General features: G+C 50.9%; 1 protein-coding gene across 1 annotated transcript in view; it reads right to left on the bottom strand.

The window, feature by feature from the left end:
- Positions 1-246: 246 nt before the first annotated feature.
- Positions 247-14,750, bottom strand: part of SPRING1 (SREBF pathway regulator in golgi 1) — an 89,348-nt gene continuing 74,844 nt past the window's right edge. Inside the window, exons 5-6 of the transcript XR_006383964.1 lie at positions 10,730-10,822; positions 247-535 (exon numbers count right to left, since the gene is read on the bottom strand). The gene's annotated coding sequence lies outside the window, so the exon portion shown is untranslated. The remainder of the gene's footprint in view (positions 536-10,729; positions 10,823-14,750) is intronic.

The following is a 14,750-nucleotide window of genomic DNA, read 5'->3' as shown; positions in this document are numbered from 1 at the left end:
ATGTCTGTTTCATGGCTTGATAGCTCATTGCCTTTGAGCGCTGAGTCCTATTCGATCATGTGGATGGACCGTGGTTTCTTTTTTTTTTTTTTTTTAAGATTCTATTTATTTATTTGACAGACAGAGATCACAAGTTGGCAGAGAGACAAGCAGAGAGAGAGAGAGGGGGAAGCAGGCTTCCCGCTGAGCAGAGAGCCCGATGCGGGGCTCAATTCCAGGACCCTGGGATCGTGACCCGAGCCAAAGGCAGAGGCTTAACCCACTGAGCCACCCAGGCACCCCTGGACCATGGTTTCTTTACCCATCCCCCTTCTGAAGGGGCCTCTCGGTTGCTTCCAAGCTTTGACAATAATGAATAAAGCTGCTATAAACATCCATGAGCAGGCTCTTGTGTGGACACGAGTTTTTAGCTCTCCAAGTTTCAAACTGAACCAGCTGTGTTTCCGTCGACAGCGTCATTCCGACAGTCCGCAGTCTATGGGGAAGGCTGGAGGAATCTACTCGGATCGTGGAGGTCACATTGGCGGCCGGAATCCTGGAGTGGAAAATACCAGGGAACCGGCTGAAGTGGAGGTCAGAGAGAAAGCATTGTCTTTATGCCTAGGGGAAATAGCAACCTTTTGTTCCACGGGTTTTTCATAGCAAAACCCAAAGGTTATCAAGGAACCCCCCACCTCCAATCAATTACTATTGTCAGGTGAATAACAATAGACTTGCCCTCCACTTCAGCCTGTCTGGGATTCAAAAGTGCTTTTTTGAATGCTAATCCATTCCTCTTCCCAGTAACCCTGGAAGCGTTCCATTAGGCAAAATCTGTATTATTTTTACAAAGACAAAATATGTAGTGCCATACCCTTGATGGAAAAAAGTAATCAAGCTATTATCTGAATAGAATCATGAAGAGAAAATGCTCGAGGTGTTCTGAGCTCACATTGGCAGTCTGACTGACTCCCACACTGTCCAAGTGGTGCACCCAGACCTCTCCCGTGGTGGGAAGCATTGCTTCTGTAGGGTCACAGCCTGGGAAACACCTTCTGACGGCCAGAGTACCATGGGGCCCTGGGAAGCTCTTAGGTTCACTGAGTTTGAGTCTCCTGAAATAATATTATTTTATTATTCTTGGCTATGCAGCTTCCTTACTTACTGGGTGACTTTAGGGGATCGTGTAACTTCTCCCCTTTCCTGGCTCATAAATGGGTTCATTGTGTTTGTCCATCTCATGGAGCACCCGCCTCCTAACCAGCACTCGTGCCTGCTTCTGCAAATAGCAGATGAGGGCCCAGGCTCGGGGGACAGTGGCAATGCAGGTCTGGAGTCAATGCATGAGCTTCTGAGTCAGAAAGACCTGAGCTCAAATCCCAGCTCTGCCACTGGATGGCTGTGTGACCTTGGGTAAGTCAACCAACGTCTCTGAGCCTCCATTTCCTGTTCCACAGATGAGAAAAACCTAGTCTCTTGAGGTTGCTATAAGGACTAAATGAAGCATCTGGCATTTAACAGGTGCTTAATAAAGGGCAGCTATCATGAGGGCCTGTCATTTCCCATCAGGTCTTACAAACTTAATGCAATGTATCCAAAATATGCAGTTACTTATACTACTTAAAGGAGAGAATTTTAATGCGCACACAGAAAATTTTCAGTGTGTGGAATCGGGAATAAATACAGGAGGCACATCAGACTTGCGATTTTATGACTGTGGCTGGTTAGAATGGGGTGAAGTTCTTAGAGGGAGTCAATTTAAAAATTATAGTAAATAAATAATTGTATAGGGATGCACAGATAGGGTGCAAACGAATTTAAGGTGGTGTCTGAAAGACTTAACCCACAGATGTCTGAGGACACAGGGATGAAGGTTTGCACTCATCGGTCATGTGACTGCAGCCCAGGCTCTTAAGTCTCTCTGAGCCTCAGTTTCCCCATGTGTAAAATGGGATAAGAATACCTAGGAAGGTAAAAATGAAATAACAAACACAAAAGTTCCTACGGCGCCTGGGTGGCTCAGGGGGTTAAGCCTCTGCCTTTGGCCCGGGTCATGATCTCAGGGTCCTGGGATTGAGCCCTGCATCAGGCTCTCTGTTCAGCAGGGAGCCTGCTTCCCCCTCTCTCTCTGCCTGCCTCTCTGCCTACTTGTGATCTCTCTCTCTCTGTCAAGTAAATAAATAAAATCCTTAAAAAAAAAAAGTTCCTGAAAATGGCTCAAGTACAGCCCAATATAAATGGTTTGCTTGTTACCCCTAATGTGTCGTTCGACAGAGAGCTATCTACCCCTAGCTGCCGGCTGATGAGACACAGACGAAGTTGAAAATCAGGGATGGTTTCGGTCCTGGCCCCGCTGTCCACCTGCCCGTAGCCATGAGCGAGCTATTTAAGGTGACTGGGCTTCCGTCTCTTTGTAATTCAACCCAAAGAGCTGAAAAGGCCAACTCCTCCCCATAAAAAACACCTCCCCCCAAAAAGCAGGCAAAGTATATGACAATACAGTACACCAAAAATGAAATACAGATGGCTCTGGAACATATATATATATTCTCTACCTCACTCATAAGAAGCACATGAATTCAGGAGTGCCTGGGTGGCTCAGTGGGTTAAGCCCCTGCCTTTGGCTCAGGTCATAATCTCAGGATCCTGGGATCGAGCCCCGAATCGGGCTCTCTGCTCAGCAGGAAGCCTGCTTCCTCCCTCTCTCTTTGCCTGCCTCTCTGCCTACTTGTGATCTCTCTTTCTCTGTCAAATAAATAAATAAATAAATAAAATCTTTAAAAAAAAAAAAAAAGAATCACATGAATTCAAAGTACACTGAGTGTGATTTTTCATATCCTCAAATTTGTCAAGATCATTTTGACAAAGTTGTATTGGTAAGGCACGGGAACAGGCATGCCCTTATACTGCTGGTGGCAAGGTAACTGGTATGACCCCTGTGGAGGACAATTATGCAGTGAGGCAGGCTCAGCAGTAGGGTCCGCATCCTCCCTCATCCCTGCCACGTCAGAATGTCACCTTATGTGGCAAAAAGGACAGCAGATGCATTTAAGCTAAGAATCCTGATGTGAGAGGTGCCTGGGTGGCTCAGTGGGTTAAAGCCTCTGCTTTCGGCTCAGGTCATGATCTCAGGGTCCTGGGATCGAGCCCCACATCGGGCTCTCTGCTCAGTGGGGAGCCTGCTTCCTCCTCTCTCTCTGCCTGCCCTTCTCTGCCTACTTGTGATCTCTGTCTGTCAGATAAATAAATAAAATCTTTAAAAAAAAAAAAAAAAAGAATCCTGATGTGAGGAAGATCTTTTAGGTTATCAAGGTGGTTCGGAGGTCATCACGGGGTCCTTACAAGAGGGAGGCGGGAGATCAGACCGAGGAGACGACGTGCCGACAGAGCAGGCACCAGAGCCACAGCCTTTGAAAGTGGAGCGAGGGGCTGCAGGCCAAGGACTATAAGTGGCCACTGGAAGGTGACAAAAAGGCAAGGAAACAGGTTCCTCCAGAGCTTGCGGAAGGAACCTGACCTGCCAATGCCTTGATTTTAGCCCAGTGAAATGGATCTTGGATTTCTGCCCTCCAGAACGGTGAGAGGACACGGTTGCGTTGCCTTAAGCCGCTTAGCTAGTGGCTAAGCAGCCAGAGGAAATGAATACACCCTCTGGCCAGCAACGGCTTTCCCAGGACTTCAGGATGCAGAAACACTATCCAGGGGTATCTGCAGGTGGCCGGGCCTGCCGATGGAGGCTTAGGCGACACTGTCTGCAGGGCCCGAGTCAGACCAAGAAACACCTTGTCTTTCCTGCTACATGGAGACTGGCCGGGAGGCGCCTCTCCCATGCACCTGCCCCCGGCCCACCCCGCATCCGGCATTTAAATTACAGGCAGATCACCACCACTGCTGCAGACTCCCCGCTGATCCCCCAACCCGGGGGGTCAAGCACTAGGAACTCCCTAATTAGGGACCCTGGGGGGCCCACAGGGTGAGCCCAAACGGAGCTCTTCTCTGTCAACAAACGCAACACACACAGTTCTTTGTCTTCACCGCAGAGCCGGTCTTTTTCCTGACATGTGAGAAATACTCCTGCATGATGTATTAAAATCCCTCAAAGAGGGAGTGAGAGGAAGGTAAAATAAATGTATTTCCATGACTTCAAGTACAAATCCCTGTGCAATCCTCAGAGCCGGGCTAGAGCTATTTTAAAACTAATGTTGTGCATGAGACGAACCTACTCAATTGAAAAATCTTCTGCTACAGGGTAGAGATGGGCGAGAAATCAGTGCTGCGGCTCTCGGAGTGCTTGATTGTGGTTATAAACATTACCGGCTGCATCAGCAAAGCTGCTCGGAGGCGACCGTAAACCTTTAGCCGGGGGGACTCAGGAGGCAGGGCTGACAAGGCAAGTTCAAAACCTGAGCGCGTTTTACTCCGAGTCCTCCCGGGCTGCTAAAAATACCTGGGGATCTGCCCGCACCGAGGGCAAGCAAGGAAAACCTTTCTCCCCTCTGCATCTCTGTCCCCTGAGAGAAAAGGGGCCAGATAAGGAGGCGGGGATGGTGAGGCAGGAGGTGAATTCTGCGAATGCGAGAGACAGCGGCACCGTGTGACGGGGACTCAGAGGTGTCTCTCCTGTGTCGAAGGAGCGTCCATGAGAGGTGAGGGTACAGGATGGGCCTTCGAGCCAGAGACGTCTGAGTTCGGATCCTTGCTCTGCCACTGGCACTCATCTGTATGCTTCTGTGCCTAGAGCGTGTGTGGCTTTAGAAACCTCAGTTTTCCCATCTGTAAAGTGGGGCTCATGCCAACGTGTGGAGACAAACCAAAAACCTGACTCTAAACTACAGAGAACAAACAGATGGTTACCAGGGGAGGTGGATCGGGAGATGGGTGACATAGGTGATGGGGATTAAAAGACACTTATCTTACTAAAAAAAAAAAATAATAATAATAATAACAATAATACCAACGTGTGGTCTGCAAGCCTTAGAGATAATGCATGGCAACACCCTGGCACAGAGCTGCCCCCTGAACATCCAGCAACTGCCATGATCCGTACAGCAGCGTAGCCGAGAAAGATCCCGAAAGGCAAGGGGAAGTCAAGCCAGGAGGAAAAGCACACACAAGCCCAAGGCTGGCTACGTGGGACAGCGAGCACCAGAAAAACTCTGAGGAAAGAAAGGCTCCCGCTAAGACCTCACCCAGCTTCTAGCCCATAGCAGTCTCTCGTGCTTCCAAAGCCAGAGGAATGCTGGATTCCTTCAAGCTGGCCCAGATTTGCCCAGGCTCTGTCCTTGCCCTGCAGCACCGCTGCAATATTCCTCTGTCCAGCGTTTGTGTGACCGGATGGCGCCCTTCCCTCCGTGACACCCAGGTAACTGGGAAATGGCAGGCGGGTAATAAATGATCGGAGGGCTTGGGTGGAGAGTAAAGAGTGCCCCGGGGACAGAAGGCAGGGGGGGTGCCAGCGGATGTGACATGTGGATCAGTCAGAGTTCCGTCCGAGAGGCTGGGCCACCATCCATCCGCTCCTGCACGGAAATCTGACCTTACGCGATTGTGGGAGCCGGTTAGCAGCCGCCGTCTCTGATGCTGGAGCCTGAAATCCTCCGGGCAGGCGTTCGGAAAGCTAAGAAGAATGTTAATCTGGTATCGACTGCGGTGACTCAGTTCTGACACCGACCACCTGGAGTTAGTGTCTGACCCCACAGGTTTCCTTAAATAATAATAAGATTGCCACCCCCTCATACGTCAATCACAAGGGGGGTCCTCGGACCACCTGTGTGTCTGACCAAATGGTACATAACTGCGGGGGTTCCCACGACACATTTAGGTTCAGAACTTACCCAGCTCAGGAAAGTGTTATATATATGATCACAGTTTACTGCAAAGGACACGGATCGGGAACAAAGGGAAAGACATGTACAGTCCCGACCATGGAACTTGATGCTCTCTCCTCATGGGCTCAGGGCATCGTCAGTGCGCTCTGCCCTCAGTGTGAATCCCAGCACATCAACGTGTTCTCCAGCTAGGAACGTCCACTGGACTTCGGTGCGTGGAGTTCATTTGCAGAGAAAGAGAGAGAGAGAGATCACAAGTAGGCAGAGAGGCAGGCGGAGAGAGAGGAGGAAGCAGGCTCCCTGATGAGCAGAGAGCCCGATGTGGGGCTCGATCCCAGGACCCCAAGATCATGACCTGAGCTGAAAGCAGAGGCTTTAACCCACTGAGCCACCCAGGTGCCCGCAGTGCGCGGAGTTCTAATCGGGATTTCATCGCATAAGTGTGATCAACTGAATCATCAGCCATGTAATTCAGCTCAGCCTCAGCCCCATACCCTCCCCAGAGGTCAGGCTGGCTCAGATATCCAACACCCTGTAGTTGGTCTTTCTAGTTGACCAGTCCCCCCCACCAACCCATCCTGGTCAGATGGTCCCACCCTGAGTCATCTCATCACTGATCATAAACTCAGGTGTGACCCAGGCAGCAGCACGTGAAATAACAGACATCTCTGTTACATGGGAAAGTCCAAGCATTTCAATCTCAGCCCTAGGAACCAAAGGTAAACACAGAGGTAGAGTGGGGGCGGTCGGGAACAGGCTGGAACAGCACGAAGATGGTCTGAGACCCAGGACAGCGCTTGTCGCCTCTGGCATTAGCAGTATGGGTATCCTTCGGGAGCAGGGCCCTTCATCACAGAGCTGAAGACATACACCTGGCCCAGGAGGTGATGTCACTGGAGGGGGACCAGGAGGGGATAGGGCAGTTGTAAGGCCTGGTCCTTGCCTCAAGCCAACAAGACGAGGCAGCAGACGAGTGTGAGCCGCAAAACGGCTAACTGCACCACTTCCACGCTTCAGGCCTCCCAGGGGCCTCTCTGGTGGCCACTTGCATCAGAAACATACAGGGGAGGGAACTCTCAGCTAAGTGACAGGTGTTGAAATCACGGTATACATGTGGGAATGGTGAGAAACCAACACCAGAACAAGGCCAACCCCAATGGCAGTGGTGGAGGGCCCTGGCCTCCATGGTGTGAATTAAGGAGTGATAAGAAAGACGTTTCTGGTTTTGTTTTTTTAAAATATTTTATTTATTTATGTGTGAGAGAGAGAGAGAGAGCACGTGAACAGAGAGAGGGAGAAGCAGACTCTCCGCTGAGCAGGGAGCCCAATGACGGGCGGCTCCATCCCAGGACCCCAGGATCATAACCTGAGCCGAAGACAGAGGCTCAATGGACTGAGCCAACCAGGTGCTCCAAGAAAGACATTTCTAGAAGAAATGTGGGGCCCCACTACTCTGGAAAAACACTGCCTGGTCCTTTGGTCTTTCTAAAGAATGTGGACACCCTGGGAGAAGTCATCCAGATATAAACCTCAGAGAATGGGGGTTTCTGGCCCTTTCTCTGCATCTAACTTGATTTGCCGTCCTTGCCTGACTCCAACTTCCAAGGCAGCGAAGCAGACTTTGATGGCTCATGGTCCATAGAACCGAGTTATTTTTTGGACAGTGTTTCTATATGAGCCGAAGGCAGACCCAGAAGCCCCTGGGTTGATTGTTCTGCGTCCCCTTCACTAAATGCACCACCATGCCCATGAAGAGCTTGGTGCACGGCCAGCCGGGTGCAGCGCGGGAGTCCTGCTTCCTGCAGGCGCCCAGGAAGGATGGGGCCTCTCCTGCGACCTCCCTCAGCCTCTGCCTCTCGGCCATTTCACAGCCTGTTAGCACTTCTGTCACAGAGGAGTAGAAACTCAAAATAGCCTGTTTAGAGGGAAGGATAGAGGGGTGATGGGAGACAGGGAAAGAAATGGCTCCCTTTCATCATGCCCTGCATACCTGGGAATAATTAATATCTCTATGGAAAGCCGACACAGGAATTTCTGGATAACTGATAAGCCAGGCAACAGGTCGGTAGATCCTACATAGCCTCTGTTTCCCAGGAATTGTTTAATTTCAAAATTCCATCCTGCTGCTCGATGAAATATCTCCTTTCTTTTCTTAGGAAAAAACAGGGTAACAATATCTATAGACCAGAAGGCAACAACTCAGGGGCCATCCTGATTCTCTTCTCCCGCTCCCCCCATATCCAAGACATTGGGAAGTCCTCGCCACAGGGTCTACCTGCAGATCACACCTCAAGCCTACCTGGGGCTCCCTCAGCGTTTCCACAGCACCGCTGGTCCTAACTCCATCCGCTCTTGCCCCGGGATCAGAACGGCTTCCCTACTGGTTCCGCGCGGGGTGCCCCCTGCTATGCTGGTTCTGGAACACGACATTCTTGGCTGCCTTCTTGCAATAAAGAATTTCCAACATCCGAGCCTACCTCCTCGGTGTTTTTAGAGGTCTGGATGCGAATTCCCAGGCTCTGTGTGGGCCCAGGGCCCCATGCGTCAGCCATTCCCCACATGCAGAGTCTAGGTCTGCTGCTTTCGCGGGGGCAGGTGGCAGCAGAGCCTTCCGACTGCCCGTGGCCGCAGAGCAGTGGCGGTGGCCCACGGGCTGCCAAGCCGGGATGGGACACGGGCGCTGGGGCAGGAGCAGTGCTGGGCAGCTGTGCTTCCGGCCTCTGTTCAGCAGCCCTCGGGGTTGGGGCACCAGGCACCTCTGCAGGCACTGTTTTGGAAGTGAAATCCCAGCTCTGCTTCTCTCTAATAACTTTGCAAGTGACTTTCTATCGTTGAATAAATAAAGCCCTCGTCTGCCTAAACTGGCCACAGCAGATTCCGTTGTTTACCCCGAGAACTGACGAATACAGCCTCTTCAATCGGTTCTCCCGTCTGCGGCCCAAAGGGTCCCTTAAAAACTGAAGTCACACGGCACCACTTGCCTCCTGTACGAGGCCCTGTGCAGTGCGGACCCTGCTCAGCTGTCCACGCTAGGCTCTAACACACCTCCGGAGGGTGTCCCGGCTGCTCCTCCCGCCCGGCACCTTTCCCTTCAGCCCTACACACGCCCGACCCCTAGATCGCAGCTTCGGTGTCACCTCTGTGGGAAGGCTTGCCGGAAGCACGCTGCAGCCCGAAGCACGGCCCCTCGCCACGCTCCGTGGCACCACACCGTGCATCTCCTCCAGCGGACGTAGCCCAGCCTGTGCTCATCTCACCTGCTTCCTCAGGTTTTCCTCATTGACCATCTCCGTCGCTAGATTCCAGCCTCTCTGAGGGCATAGATCACGATTCCCTGTTTCCCCAGATCTAGCACAAGGCCCGACCCACTGTAATGACTCAACAGAGCGTAGCTGAATGAATGGATTATAATGAGAGTCGGTATTTACTGGGCCAGTATGTGCTGGAGCTGTTTTAAGTGCTATCTCGCCCTAGCCTCCCTATTTCCCCGATGAGAAAATTGGGCACATAAAGGTGAAATAATCTGCCCAAGGGCGCACAGCTAATCAATGAGAGTGCGGATCTGTAGCCGGAGAGTCTGGCTTGAGAATCCACGGTTTCAAGTAGAGTTGCCTCAAAGGAAGGGGAGGGAGGGTGAAAAGAAGTGAAGGGGGGAGGGAGGGAGGGAGGAGAGAAGGGGAGGAAGCAAAGGGAGGGAAGCAGGCAGGCAGTGAGTGAAAAGTACTATGTAGGTCCAGCATTTTCCAGAAGCAGGGTGACCTCCAGAGATCCCTCTGAGTCCTAGGACTCTATTATTTAGTCGGGCAGAAGCTGGCTGGGGCTGCTGCATATGAGAATTTGCGCTCACGGAGCACTTGGGTATTTTACCAATCCCCCTGGCAGGTACTGGTAAATATTAGTACATCCATGTCTTCACCAGGGAACTGGGGTTTCAAACTCTGAGTCACAGATCGTTTACTGTGTGCTGAATCACAGCCCCTCCTGTGGAACTCGGAGCTCCCCAGGGGGAAGGAAGCTGGAGCTCACCAATTTAAACCCCGCAGAAGGGACTGGGCTGGTCATCAGGTCTAGACTTTGGCTGCGGACAGCCCTCACAGGCGCCTGGCGTCACACCCTGAACGTGGTCAAACGGGGGCATTCAGCTAAGGAGTCTCTTAGCGCCGCCCCCCACCCAGCCCCCTCACCCCTGCCCAAACACTTTCTGGACTGAACACTGAACGAGCCCAACGGCATTTCTCATTAGCCATGGTAGCCAATAACTCATCAGATTACATTCTGAATAGCAGACTCGCCGTATGTCTGGGTCTCTTCCGAGATTCTAGAACCATCATGTGGCGATACGGTGGAGACCACAGTTACGCTCTCTCCAGGCCACTGACAAGGGAACGAATGGAATAGGACACAGGCCAGAAGACTCGAGGCTTCACGGTTTTGAAGACTGAGACAGCGTTATGGATGGTGGTTTCCATTAGAGCTGCGACTCAAAGCCATCTCTGCTTTGCTCTTTGTATTTATGAGCTCTCTGGATATTTATATCCCCTTTATATTTTTCTGTATTTTCTAAGTTTGTTGGTATTCTTTGTTGGGGAGCATGTTCTGGTTGCTTTTATAGTCAGAAAAAAATTATAATAAACCTGTTTTGGGGGTGCCTGGGTGGCTCAGTGGATTAAAGCCTCTGCCTTCGGCTCAGGTCATGATCTCAGGGTCCTGGAATTGAGCCCCGCATCGGGCTCTCTGCTCAGCGGAGAGCCTGCTTCTCCCTCTCCCTCTGCCTACTGCTCTGCCTACTTGTGCTTTCTCTCTGTCAAATCAATAAATAAAATCATTTTAAAAAATAATAATAATAAACCTGTTTTTGAACAAGTAACCAAAGGAAAGGGTTTAATAACGAAACTGGGCATCCATCGATGAGGCAATCTTACCATTCGGTGAGCTCTACAGAACCTTGAAGCTGAAAGGTGGGATGGGAACACTCAGAGCATTGCTGAACAGAGTTGTGTGGTTCGGGCAGACGCCTGCAAAACAAAGGACCCAGGGAAAGCTAAGAATGAACCTGGGGGGGGCTCAGGGCCCAGGTGAGGCTTGAGGCCCTTCTCTCTGTAGCTCTGAAAATCCCATGTCCCGGGAAACCCTTGGTCCAGGGCACGAGGGGACAGCTGGTTACACCACCGGGGACGTAAAGAGACAGCAAACCTAAGAGACAGCCGTAGCGACCCTAGGACTTTGACCTGTGGTGTTGGTGGACCTTCAGAACACTTTAGTAAAATGGCTCTCCAAGGGGCCTGGTCTCTCCCAGTACCCGAGAGGCCCCCTGCACTTAGTTCCCCTGCACTTAGGGAAATTACCATGACAGAGTACATGAGAGTAGCCAGGCCCTCAAGGAACAGCACATTCCTCACCTGGCAGGTATTTTCCTCTGTAATTAACATCCCGCACACCTTCTCCCTTCCTGATTTCACTGAAACTCAGTCTGACTTCTTAAACTCTTGAAGGGTGATCCTGTACCTTCCTCCCTCCTGTCGGGAGGCCCACGATCCCTTTAGGAGGGGAAAAGGCTGTGGTTTGTGTTAATGATCCTTTGCTGCCTTCATCGTCTGACCTCATCATGAATGAATATTTATGGGAGCTGGTTGGGAGCATTTGCAAATTGAGCTCAGACCAGACAGGTGATCACTTGCAAGCAAGACAATGACGTCATCCGGTGTTACGATGTCCACACAGAATAGATCAAATTACAAACAGGACCCAAGGGGACAGAGACCAGCTCTCCTGTGCATTCTGTCACCAACCCAGAATGCCTTAAAATGCAGAAAACAGGATTTGAAAAAGCCATGTGTCATCTCGGTGTTCTGGGAATATCAGCCGATGATCTGAAACACAGTGGCTTTCTCAGGAGTACGTGTTGTGCAAGAGATGCTGGTCCTGGGCAAGAATTCACCTGGAAACTGCCCTGGAGGCGTGGCCATGCTTCCTCCCTGCCCTCTTACCTCCCACCCTTAACCCAGGCTGGGAAGGGTAGGACCCATGTCCCAGTCCAACTTCTCAAAGCACTCCAGGAAGTCTCTCTGAGCCCTTGTGTCTGGCACAGGAGTCCGGTGCTTGCCGCACTGGGCAGAGGGTGAAAAGGAGTACATGGTTTGGGAAGGGGGCAGGCTTACTGGAGAGAGAAATGTCAAGATCGTTGCCTGACTTCGAGGCTGAAGTTCTGCCTTTGGCTGCCTGTGGCATGTGGCTACTGTGGTCTTTTTTTTTTTTTTTTTTTAAGATTTTATTTATTTATATGACAGGCAGAGATCACAAGTAGGCAGAGAGGCAGGCAGAGACAGAGAGAGGAGGTAGCAGGCTCCCGGCTGAGCAGAGAGCCCGATGTGGGGCTCGATCCCAGGATCATGACCTGAGCTGAAGGCAGAGGCTTAACCCACTGAGCCACCCAGGCGCCCCTACCGTGGTCTTTTTCTCTCTGCCCTCACTCCTCCCTTAGCCTTTCCTCCCTCCCTTCTTCCTTGCATCCCTTAAACCAGGTTTCTCAATCACAGTACTATTGACGTTTAGGACAGGTAATTCCTTGTCACAGGAGGGCTGCCCTGTGCCGGCAGGACTTTCAGCGGTGTCCCTTACCTCTACCCACTAGATGCGAGGAGCACACCCCCCCCCCGACTGAGCTGTGACAAACAAACCTATTCCCAGACATTGCCATATGCCCCCTGATGGGCAAAAGCTCCACCAGCTGGGAACCCCTGTCTTAGAAGGACCAGCAACACGGAAAGCTGCTATTCAGCATACTGGGGACACTCACACCTGACTCTGCTACTTATCCTCTGGCTCTCCTCAGACCCCAAAGCTACACATTTGAAAAAAAAAAAAAAAAAAAGCTACACATTTGGATCCTAACGTCATCCTCCAAAAGTCTCTCCAGGATGTATCCACTCCTGCAGTTTTGTCCTCTCCTCATATGACTCCCATTTAGAACTTTCTCCAGAAACAAGGTGCCCACATAATTTCTTGTGCAAACCAAGAGTGAAAGGGTGTGGCATTAAGAATTACCCTGGGATGGTGGGTGTAAACCAAGACTGTCCTGGTCAAATAGGGGCAAATGGTCACCATAACATTAGCCTCTTCTTTTATTTTTTTTTTTAAAGATTTTATTTATTTATTTGACAGAGAGAAATCACAAGTAGGCAGAGAGGCAGAGAGAGAGAGAGGAGGAAGCAGGCTCCCTGCCGAGCAGAGGGCCCGATGCGGGACTCGATCCCAGGACCCCGAGATCATGACCTGAGCCGAAGGCAGAGGCTTAACCCACTGAGCCACCCAGGCGCCCCTAGCCTCTTCTTTTAAAGGGAAGGAACCACTGTTTCGTGTCTACCATCTGACAAAAACTTTCCAGCTGCACATCCAACCTTCAAGTCTTCAGCTTGGCGCCCCTGATTTGGGTTCATCAGATCATTCTTTGAGGAAGAGCTCACCAGGGGAGCTAAAGAAAATAGAGGAGCACTAGAATTTTAATTAAAAATCCAGACTAACTCATGTTCACAGCAGCATTACTTACAATCACCAAAAGGTAGAAGCAACCCAAGTGTCCATCGACAGGTGGATGGATAATAAGAGGAAGTATGTACATAGAGAGGAATATTATTTGGCTGTTAAAAGGAAGGGAATTCTGACCTCTGCTACAACATGGATGAACCTTGAAGACATGTTGAGTGAAACAAACCGAGCACAAAAGGTCAAAGACTACAGGATTCCACTCGCAGGTGTTATGCAGAGTGGCCAAAAACCATAGAGACGGAACGTAGAATGGAGGTTAGTGACCAGGAGCAGGTGGGCCGCACGGGGTGGGGGGGCACTCGTATTTAATGGGTGAGGGGTTTCAGTTTTGCAAGATGGAAAGCATTCTGGTGGTGGACAGTGGTGATGGTGTCATCACAATATGAACGTACTTAATGCCCCTGAACTGTGTGCTTAGATAGGTTAAAATGGTAAATTTCATGTATGCGTGTTTACTGTAAGTAAGAATAATAGAAGTGATTCCGAAACAGTGAAACGGGAACTAGAACTGTGTTCCACAGGGAAATGCCAGGGACATGGCAGAAGTCCTGGGGTTGGGTTTTTGGATTCGTGTCCAGCCCGGAGGGAGGAGGACATATGCCCACAACTGCACCTGCCCCAGGCTTGAGAGACCCCGCTTTCCCGCGAAAGCTTCAGATAGCATTCTCTATTTCTCAAATCCCACCACTCTCCCCCCGACCTCCCTCCCCATTTTTAAAAAATCGCTCATCGTCCTAACCCAAGCAGCTAACAGAAATAGCAACATTCTCCTTGCTTGTTTCTCTGTAGGGTCCCTGTGGTCTCTTTCTCAAGACACTTTTTTTAGGGGTGCTTGGGTGGCTCAGTCGTTAAGTGTCTGCCTTCGGCTCAGGTCATGATCCCAGGGTCCCGGCATCAGGCTTCCTGCTCGGCGGGGAGCCTGCTTCTCCCTCTGCCACTTCCCCCTGTTTGTGTTCCCTCTCTCGCTGTGTCTCTCTCTGTCAAATAAATAAAGAAAATCTTAAAAAAAAAAAAAAAAAAAAAAGAAGACACTATTTTTAAATCCCCGGTTAGCAGAAAGGGAGACTACGTATGGACAGCAACCTCCCCTGTCCACCCAGCCCAACCCACTGCCTCCTCCAAACATGAAAACCTGAGAACACTTCGTTCTGATCTGCCCCGGTGAGTTATTAGAGGGAGGCCCGCCTGCCACCTTCTCAGCCGGCTTTATGTAAAGTGCTCCCTCTGAGCCTGTGCTGTTCGGTGGCCAGGCCAGCTTCGCCAGGGCTCTGGGTGGAATTTGCTGTAAATGGGGTTAAACTCGACAATCCAGAAGATGAATACCGAAGGGCTCGTAAAAGCAACAGAGTGCAAGATTGGAAAGCCCTGCCGCTCCAGCATGCCCCCGCCGAAGCCGGC

Source organism: Neovison vison, chromosome 3, assembly GCF_020171115.1.
Source record: "Neovison vison isolate M4711 chromosome 3, ASM_NN_V1, whole genome shotgun sequence".
Taxonomy (NCBI): domain Eukaryota; kingdom Metazoa; phylum Chordata; class Mammalia; order Carnivora; family Mustelidae; genus Neogale; species Neogale vison.
This window is presented reverse-complemented; position numbering and strand designations above follow the sequence as displayed.